General features: G+C 39.0%; 1 long non-coding RNA gene across 1 annotated transcript; it reads right to left on the bottom strand.

The window, feature by feature from the left end:
- Positions 1 to 3,702: 3,702 nt before the first annotated feature.
- LOC106161996 (uncharacterized) lies at positions 3,703 to 8,087 on the bottom strand. The gene is made up of 3 exons (XR_015335459.1): positions 7,868 to 8,087; positions 7,136 to 7,408; positions 3,703 to 5,049 (listed from the first exon to the last, which is right to left on the bottom strand). It is a non-coding gene; the product is annotated as an uncharacterized LOC106161996 (long non-coding RNA).
- Between the last annotated feature and the right edge of the window lie 717 nt (positions 8,088 to 8,804).

Below are 8,804 nucleotides of genomic sequence, written 5' to 3' on the forward strand. Positions count from 1 at the left end.
AATCAATATGATATCAAGAAAATGTTTCAAAAAGCCAATCAATTTCGCCAAAAGCAGCCTGAAAAAAAAAAAAAAAAAGAACGCCAAGAAGCGATATGATAAGTTTTGATAACTATTCCCATTGTCCCCAAATTTTCGTTGGTTTACAAGCCTATTTATTTATTTATTTATTTATTTTTTTTTTTTTTTGGGGGGGGGGGGATGGAGGGTGGCAAAGCATATAGTTTATTTAACGATTCTTCATCTAGTCATACAACACACTAATGTCTTTATAATATTTTAGCCTTCTCCGGTAGCAATGTCAGCTCGCAACGTTTGTGTTACATGTATACACGACACAGGGCCACGATACAAAACACCGCGCCATTTCCTTGTGTTATAAAATGAAATCTAGGCCATGATCAGTGAAGGCCAGGAATGCATATGTCGTTCCAAAACGCCTGGCCAGTCATTTGTTATTAAATTGTTTTAATAATTCAAAAATTAATAAAAAAAATGGAATCCAAAGGCAGAGACAGGTCGGGCAATGATCCGTGCGTAATTGAGTTTCCATATTATGGCGAGTAAATACCGTTGTAACGAAACTGAAGTTCCGTGTAACAGAAAGTCCGCCCTCCATTTAGTTACAATGGTTAGGGTTAGCCTGGCCTATGTGGGTCAAAATCTTGGGCGATGTTTGCCTGTATAAATGAATGGGAAGCGGACTCTCTATCATGGGGGGACTCTCTGTCACATTACACAGTAAATAGTACCTTTAACGTAGGCTATGTTGAGTTGCTAATGATACCCTAATAAATTACAAAGTGGCACATGTTCAGTAAGCTTTTAAAAGTTGGATTTAAAGGTTATTGCCCCAGTTTGATATTTATTTATTTACTTAATTGAATGAAAGATAAACCGATTCAAGTGACTCAAAGCTAAAGGAAAATTAAAGGGATAACAACAACTCTGCGTAAGAGATCCATATTGCACAATAAATACTTTGTAAACAACTCATAGAGATATAAAAAAAAATTATTCTAGAATCTGACACAGACTGTGCTTGTCATCGGACCACGTGACGCCCATTGATGTCTACCTTCAGTAATAATATCTTAAGAGATTATTTTTTAAAAACACATTTTGGAAAAAACAAGGACTAACTTAAGTATGGGAAAATTGTCGTTGATCCCAGGAAATCCATTTTTGGCCAAAATGAACAGTTGTTATCCCTTTAAGATGTAAGTGATTGATAAACGTTTGGGTACGGTACCTGTAATGGCCACTTGAAGAGGGCCGACTTTTTGCCTTATCTTTAATATATTAAATGCTACGAATGAGACATTTGACTACAATTGATTCCGTAAGAACCCAGTTTATCTGGACAGCTAATACTGTTCCACCTGTCTTCAAACAGAGCCATTTCGCCATACAGTCGAGTCGCACCTACTGCAATATTGCTGTCGCAATAAAAAGCATTTAAAACGCCACCTGTCGGTAACAGTCTCAACGGGTTCGGCAGTAATTGATTGCGTTTCGTTCATCATTACGCGCACCAGTGATAATCCTAGTCCGAAGCAAAAGCAGAGAATGAGACGAAAGTAAAAATAACGAACAGAACAAATGACCTCATCGTGCTTTGCTGTAGAGTATAGAACGCATTTTCATTTGGGTATCCAAAAGGAACGCCTGCCTGCCGCGTGTGACGTGTATAATTTATCATGTCATATTGAATTCCACAATATTTTCTAGACAGGACAACAGATGTACTTCCGGTAGCTTTTCTATCACTTACGTGCATGCCCATGGTCATTTTACTCTCCTTGGTATATTGTCGTACGTGGCTAGACACAGCACACTGAATTGCATTACTGCGGCATGGTCGCGTTGAAGCAACACAGGGTGTTGGCTGTATCTAAAACGTTACATTTGAAGGACTTACTTTTTTAAATGGGAATGGAGCACGCGTTATAGGTATGTCTTTATACCCGACATTTAAATGTGAATAATTAAAAATAAGCCCTAGCCATGAGACCACAACACTGGAGGATACTGACTGTGTGTGTGTGTCAGAGAGAGAGAGAGAGAGAGAGAGAGAGAGAGAGAGAGAGAGGCGGTAAATGTGAAGAATTATAGGGAATGTGTCAAAAAAAAGGAACCGCTTGAACTATTGTTAACGTAGCATAAATACCACATTGTGTGAAGCACGCTAATGTTTACATGCTAAGATGGGAATGCTGTTGGGTTTGAAACGGTAAACTTTCTAACAGAAGAATGAAATTGATAGACTTCAATTGTTTGAGACGCTGATTAAAATGTTTGTGTGCTAAGTAGTCAATACCTGTCTCTGTATATCGTGTAACACACAGACTGTGCTGTGTAAACATGAACTAATGAACAAATAGGCTATATACTCCTGGGGTTTATTTTTATTCTCCCCATGCCCACATTATTCTTACTGTGGAAGGGAATCGTGACTTACATTCCATTGGGTTTCGTTCATATACAAGGTTTCTTTATGTTTGCTTTTTTAAACCATGTTCAAAACTGAGTCCAATTACTGCGTATCACAGCAAGCAAGTTCTCAATTGTGGCCTATGCAGCGAGAGAACTTCTATTTTAAGAATATAACCGCCAGGACCAGTTTAAGAATACACTCAAGTCATCTATATACTCCCTTACCAAACAGTGTCATCCCTACTGCATTTATGTACATAGCTAGCAAGGCAACAATAAATTTAATTTTACTATAACTTAAAAAGTAGGCCATCGATCATCGTGTAAATTGGGTATAAGTAGTAGATCATTGACCAAACTACCTTGACAATTGAAATATCTCAACTCCAATTACATTTTAATACTCTGTTTTTAAGTGATATGAATACATTTTTGACCATGCGGTTGACATAGGAGGGAGTTTCGGCCCGCCCAATTGCCAGAAGGTTTAGTTTCCGTGAGAACCATTCAGAGGGTTAGACAACATCATAACCAAACGGACACAGGGGGCAAGATTGCCCAGGTAAGACCAACCGAAGTAAGCCACACCCAGAGAAGAGAGAATACTAACACACTTTCCTTGCTAAAAGGTTTCTAGTTATTGATTAACTTGACTGCAATATTTAACAAGAATGGGGCAAAATGTTGTTTCTAAGTTTACCGTCAGTTGATGTTATTTTGGCAGGGTTGCTGTTAGGAGACCAGTGATCACCGACAGTAACTGTCTACGACGAGTCAGATTGTGTACCAGATATCTTGCATGGACACCAGCCAACAACTGGACAATGATACTGTTCTCAGATGACAGCAGGTTAAGCGTTGTCAGAAGTGATGGACTCGTAAGGGCTTGGAGAGCAGCTGGTAACAATCATCTTCCCAATTTTTCTGACTCTGGTTGACAGCCCGCACCTCAAATGAGTCATAATATGGGGTGTATATATGTCTATTATAGCGTGAGCTGGTGGTGGTCAACGGGGACCTTAAAACAGAACAATGCATTCAAGTACTGGAAAGGAACTTTATGAATTCTGTCGAGCATGTCTTATGAAGCTATGGCCACGCTTTTATGATTCAGCGTGATAATGCTACTCCACCAAGAGAAAATTGCAACAGTAGGCTGGTTATATGCGATCCAGATACAGACCCCCCCCCCCCGCCACCCCCCCCCCCCCCACCCCCCACCCCCACCCCCAATGGGCAGCGCAATCTCTGCATCAGAACCCCATTGGCAATGTGTGGGATATACAAGTACAACTGCAAATTCCCCCCAAAATTTATTTCATACTATATTTGCACAAACGTTACAGAATATTTTGACTCCAGTCACAGATACATCAGGTGTGTCCTCCAATCCAAAGGGTACTGTGCAAAATACTAAATCGTGATCTGGTTTTAGCTTATTCATTGGTCGTACAAGCAGTAAAAGTTTGTGTAAAAATCCTTCTACAAGCAAAATGCATTGGTTTATGACTTGATCTTCTATGTTATTTTACGCATTGCATTAGGGAAGACACTTGTTTGGTAATGGACTATATAACTAAACATTAATTCTACTAAAAATGAAAACACGTTTCCCTTTATTGCCAAAACATACCAAATACAAAACCGTAGACAGATTAAAAATCATTCCTTTGTTCTGAGTTAAAAATTTCTACTGTTTCAGTCACTTTCCCAATAGAGACTGACACTAATGAATTTCAATCCTAATGGTAAGTATATAGAACACGGAGGGAGTTTCGGTCCGCCCAATTGCCAGAAGGTTCAAAATTTTTCTGTTCAAATATCCAGGGAAATTAATCTGTACTACATATTTCTTGTATATATGTGTACTGCGCTTTGTTTGTCATGATGCATGATACATTCCCTTTGGTTTATACAGAACGAATGGGTATAGAAATGTCTAAAATATGTCTTTGACTGGGGCCATATGGTGACAATTAAATTCAAAAAGACATTTAAATGTTAGTGGTACGATTATACCAGTTTACTTTTAGAAAGGACTTTACTTCCAGTCAGAAGTTCACTTTATGTAGTTAATTTGAATCATTGACAAACCTCAAATGTGGTGGTTCCGTTTACGTGACTCTTTTCTCGTAACAACCAGACTATTATGTCATCAGTCTCTCAAACAATACTAACTATATCACTAAAATAAACCGCTCGGCGTGAAAGGTCTTCAGTGTAACCGTTTAGCATTTCGTGCACTACCGTCTATCTAGGAAGTTATCGTGCATAAAGATAAGGTCAAATTTCTTAATCTGTTATTGCTTTAGTTCAGGTAAACACATTTGGCAACAGCAACCTAAATTGATTTTTCTATTTATAAACAACTTGTTATCTTGAAAATAACTAAAAACTCGACGCAAACCTCCGTCACAATCCAAATGCTCACGTATGTTAAACGTAGATGGAAAAATGTTTTTGTCCCAACGTCGATGCTTTACATCGTCACTACGTTCATGCCCCTGCACAAAACGGAGCGGTTTTGAAGTTACTGTGACTTCTGGTATGACAACAGACTTCTCCTCCGACGTAGCCACGCATCGCTTAATCTGCTGGCGTCACTATAGGATACTGAAATGAAAAACCTTCACTGAGTGAACGGCTCAATGGAAGTTCGACAGAAGGGATGCCATATTTTCCTTCACTTTAGTCTTAGATGGCAAGGATGAACGAATATTTGGTTCATATTACAAGACTGAGGTTACGTGGCTTAAATATATGTCGATGTTGCTAATTGAGCAAACTTTACAGACTTTATAATTTAAGTAGAGCACTTTTAAGAACTTGAAGACAAAACATGAATTATTAATATCTTTCTGCCCGTAGCCAACTGAGTGATAAAAGATGTTTCTAGAACCCTATATATAGACTTGACATTTAATATGGAATATTTCAGTTTCAAAGGTATCCCTAGGTAAAAATGCGTTCTTTTTTCATAAAACTTAGATCTCATATAAGACATCTGACTGAAGAAGTGTGAAGTCAGTTGTGTCGCTACCAATTAAGTGACTTCCAAGTCTGTTGCACTGCTGCATTGTGTAATATGCAGTAATTTAATGGGGTAGTGCTCCTTTGGCCTGGTCAAAGCTTGGCTTTGGGGAAGCATGGTTCTGTCAAAAGAGTATCCATATGTCGGCAACTACTGCATAGAAGAATTTGAAATTTTGCCTACAAGTGGTCGGTTTTGCAGTGCGTAAAATGAGTTAAAAAATGTTTTACAAAATTGTTAATCTGTGGCAGAATGGCGCGAAAAAGGCAGACATTGCCAGACAGATTATTGCGCCAAACGGAACGGCCCGGACAGTTTTATAGAGGAATGCCCAGACTGATGTACCTACACGGAGACCACGCCCAATGTATTGGCATCTTACCAACAGGGCACAGGACTCACTGTCCTGCAGGATATGCTGCTACAACTAAACAAACACACCCAGTCCGTTCAGAATGAGAGGCAAATTGTGACCAAAACGTATTTTTTAAGGCTCTGAGCGAATACCAAACTGGTTTTTAGCATGTTAAAATACCAAACGACCTCTGAGGAAGCCACTGTAAACAGCAAAACAACGTCTTCAGTTTCTCTAATGAATTGAAGACCATGACCGTTTTTGGGTAGAACACTGAAACCGCGTTGCTTTCTTTATTGAGGTCCTATTTCACCTGTTTCGCTTAACTGGTCAAAACAGAGTTTACAGACAACCTGAAGTGGCCTACGACAAGGCGTGTGCCACTTCTGAAGTGACTAGGGTCATTGGCAGCGTCAGTATTTGGAGTGGATACCACATTGGTGCCAAAACACCAATGGTAGTCATTCATGAAAACCTAAACCAGATGAAATGAAGGAATAATCTGGGAACCATTTGACTATCATTAGATAGGGGGCACCTTAGGAACAATTTTAGGTTGCACGATGAGATTGCCCGTTCACACAGAGCACTTTTAATAGCAGATTACTTACAGAGCCAAGGGATTGAGCAGATGCATTGGTCATCAAAATCGCCATATTTGAACCACATAGACAATACGTGGGTAGGTTATTACTCGCCGAATCAACGGCCTGCATGTCGTACAACAAAACTGAACCAAATCGGACAGGTTTTGACCGTTGCCTGGAATTTTTTTCCAGATTAAACTCTAAAAACCTACCATAAGGAATGCCTTGTCGCTTGAAAGCTCTGGTAGCATCCAGACGACGTCAGATGTAAGAGCGACCGTTGCTGTGACAAGACACTGACATGAGGGTCCTTTGTGGGGCGTATAACTCTTTTAAAGACGATAATTTGGAAAATATGGAGATCCAAAATATCGCTTTCAATGGTTGTCGTATGACTTAAAATAGGCATCTTTGTTTGCTTCCCTGGGGAATTCAATTAATGAGCTGATGTCAAAATGACATCAAATAGATAAATTAAAGTTATTAAAACATGATTTTAATCCGTATTTTCATTTATCAGTCAGTAAAATAGGAAAAAACCTTTGAAAATAATTTGGAAAAAAATATTCCATATTAAATGTCAAGTCTGTATTTGTTATGATTTGAATTAAATTTGACATCATAGTGCCAATATTATTAAAACCATACAAATTTCCAAATTCAAATTTCAAATATCTATTTTACGAAAAATATATATATGCCGAGGGGGTCATTCATTCAGCTTACCCATTGGAACGCTCAGTCTTTGAAGCAGTGCCTCTATGTTTTTGTTGGCAAATATAACATCGGAGCTGCCGGGAAGCTGTATATTAGAATTCACCAGCCCTTTGTTTTCGAAATCAAAATGAGCTTTCGTTGAAACAATTTGGTTCCGTCTTCCTATGCGCGGATAATCATGTTCTTTGCTATCTGTGAAGTAAAAGCAGTAGGTCCCTTGGAGTGCAGACAAAAGGACGCACGCAAGTCCAACGTAACAGGTGAATTTGAGAATCATAATATCTGAAAGGAGAAAAATATATTTAGATGTTTTCAATTTCATTGCTAAATCGTACAATTATTCGATAAAACCAAGAATTTTTCATCTTATTCCCGTTTCTCCGAAGGGCACAGAAACTCGTCTGTTTGTCATCTATCAATAAAGCACCTTCGTTTTCGTTGTTTCCAGTGCAACCGTCTTCAAAGTGAGAATGCAAATGCCGAATGGCAAAGTTAATACTATAGCCTAGACTTATCAAGAAGCTTTTTCTCTAATCAGCTCGATTCCTTCCCCCGTACACTCGCTTTGACTTCAGGGTCAACACCTTTCTGGTTTTTCTACGAACAGCATACGTTTAGACATGCCACTTTGCATTAATGTACTGTTCCACCTGAAATCTCTGCCAGAAAACTTTCAAATGTTAGACAAGACAATGTAGCATCATTTTCCCCGATTTCTAACGACCATTTCCCTTTACAAACCTGTTTGATAGTTCTATGGCGTTTGAAGCGGTTGCCAATATCTGAATCGCCGATTCGAACCAAGATGAGTCAAAAAGCCTCAAACGATCGCAGAATGTAGTTCTACTTTCAAAGCCAGGAGACTGTGGAGTTGACAATGTGTAGAGTTAAAGTAGCGATGATTACGATGCAAAGAATGTAGTTGTTTGTGCCAAGCCCGATTTAAAAGCAGAGGAAGAGATGAAGGTCCAACCATAGAATACTGCGGTAAAAGCGGCAGTTTAGCTGTATTATATCAACATACGTCACTCACGTCAGGTGTAGCGTTGCAGGGTGTGGAAAGTTACCAACTAATCGGTTACAATAGATATTTGTTCCAGTACTTACCACATTCATTGTGCGATAACATTATAACCTCAGGTGTGGGTAGAAGCGTGGGATTCGCGTTTCACGTGTTGAGATCATTAAAATTCTGAGAAACTAAAAATCAATTACTACTTTTTAAATATGAATGGCGCATTGTATAGGTGGGCATAGGTGAAACCCAGTCATACCGGTGACATACTACGAGAGTCCACTGTGAAGCAGGGCCCAGACTCCCTTGATTTGCACAGGTAAGCCCCATCCTACATTTCCAGCCACTTACGTTACACTTACCCTATCCTGTATGAATACATTAGTGGTGGTGGTGGTGGGAGGGGGGGGGGGCTCAGTTACCTAGCACTGCCAACATATCACAACCTGGTGTGCTCAATTCTGACCCCAAATTATTTTAGAGAAATGATGCTTTTGTCTAGACAACAAACTGTCATGTCAATAATCAGTGTTCACCATATGGCGAAAGAGAGATAATTTAAATTTTATATATTATTTTCTCAAAAATCTTACACTTTTTAATATATTTCTAAGGACTATTCCGTCAACAACAAAATTTAATGCAATAAACAAATCAGAGTTG

Source organism: Lingula anatina, chromosome 7 (genome assembly GCF_051362555.1).
Source record: "Lingula anatina isolate TDL-2025a chromosome 7, LinAna3.0, whole genome shotgun sequence".
Lineage (NCBI taxonomy): Eukaryota > Metazoa > Brachiopoda > Lingulata > Lingulida > Lingulidae > Lingula > Lingula anatina.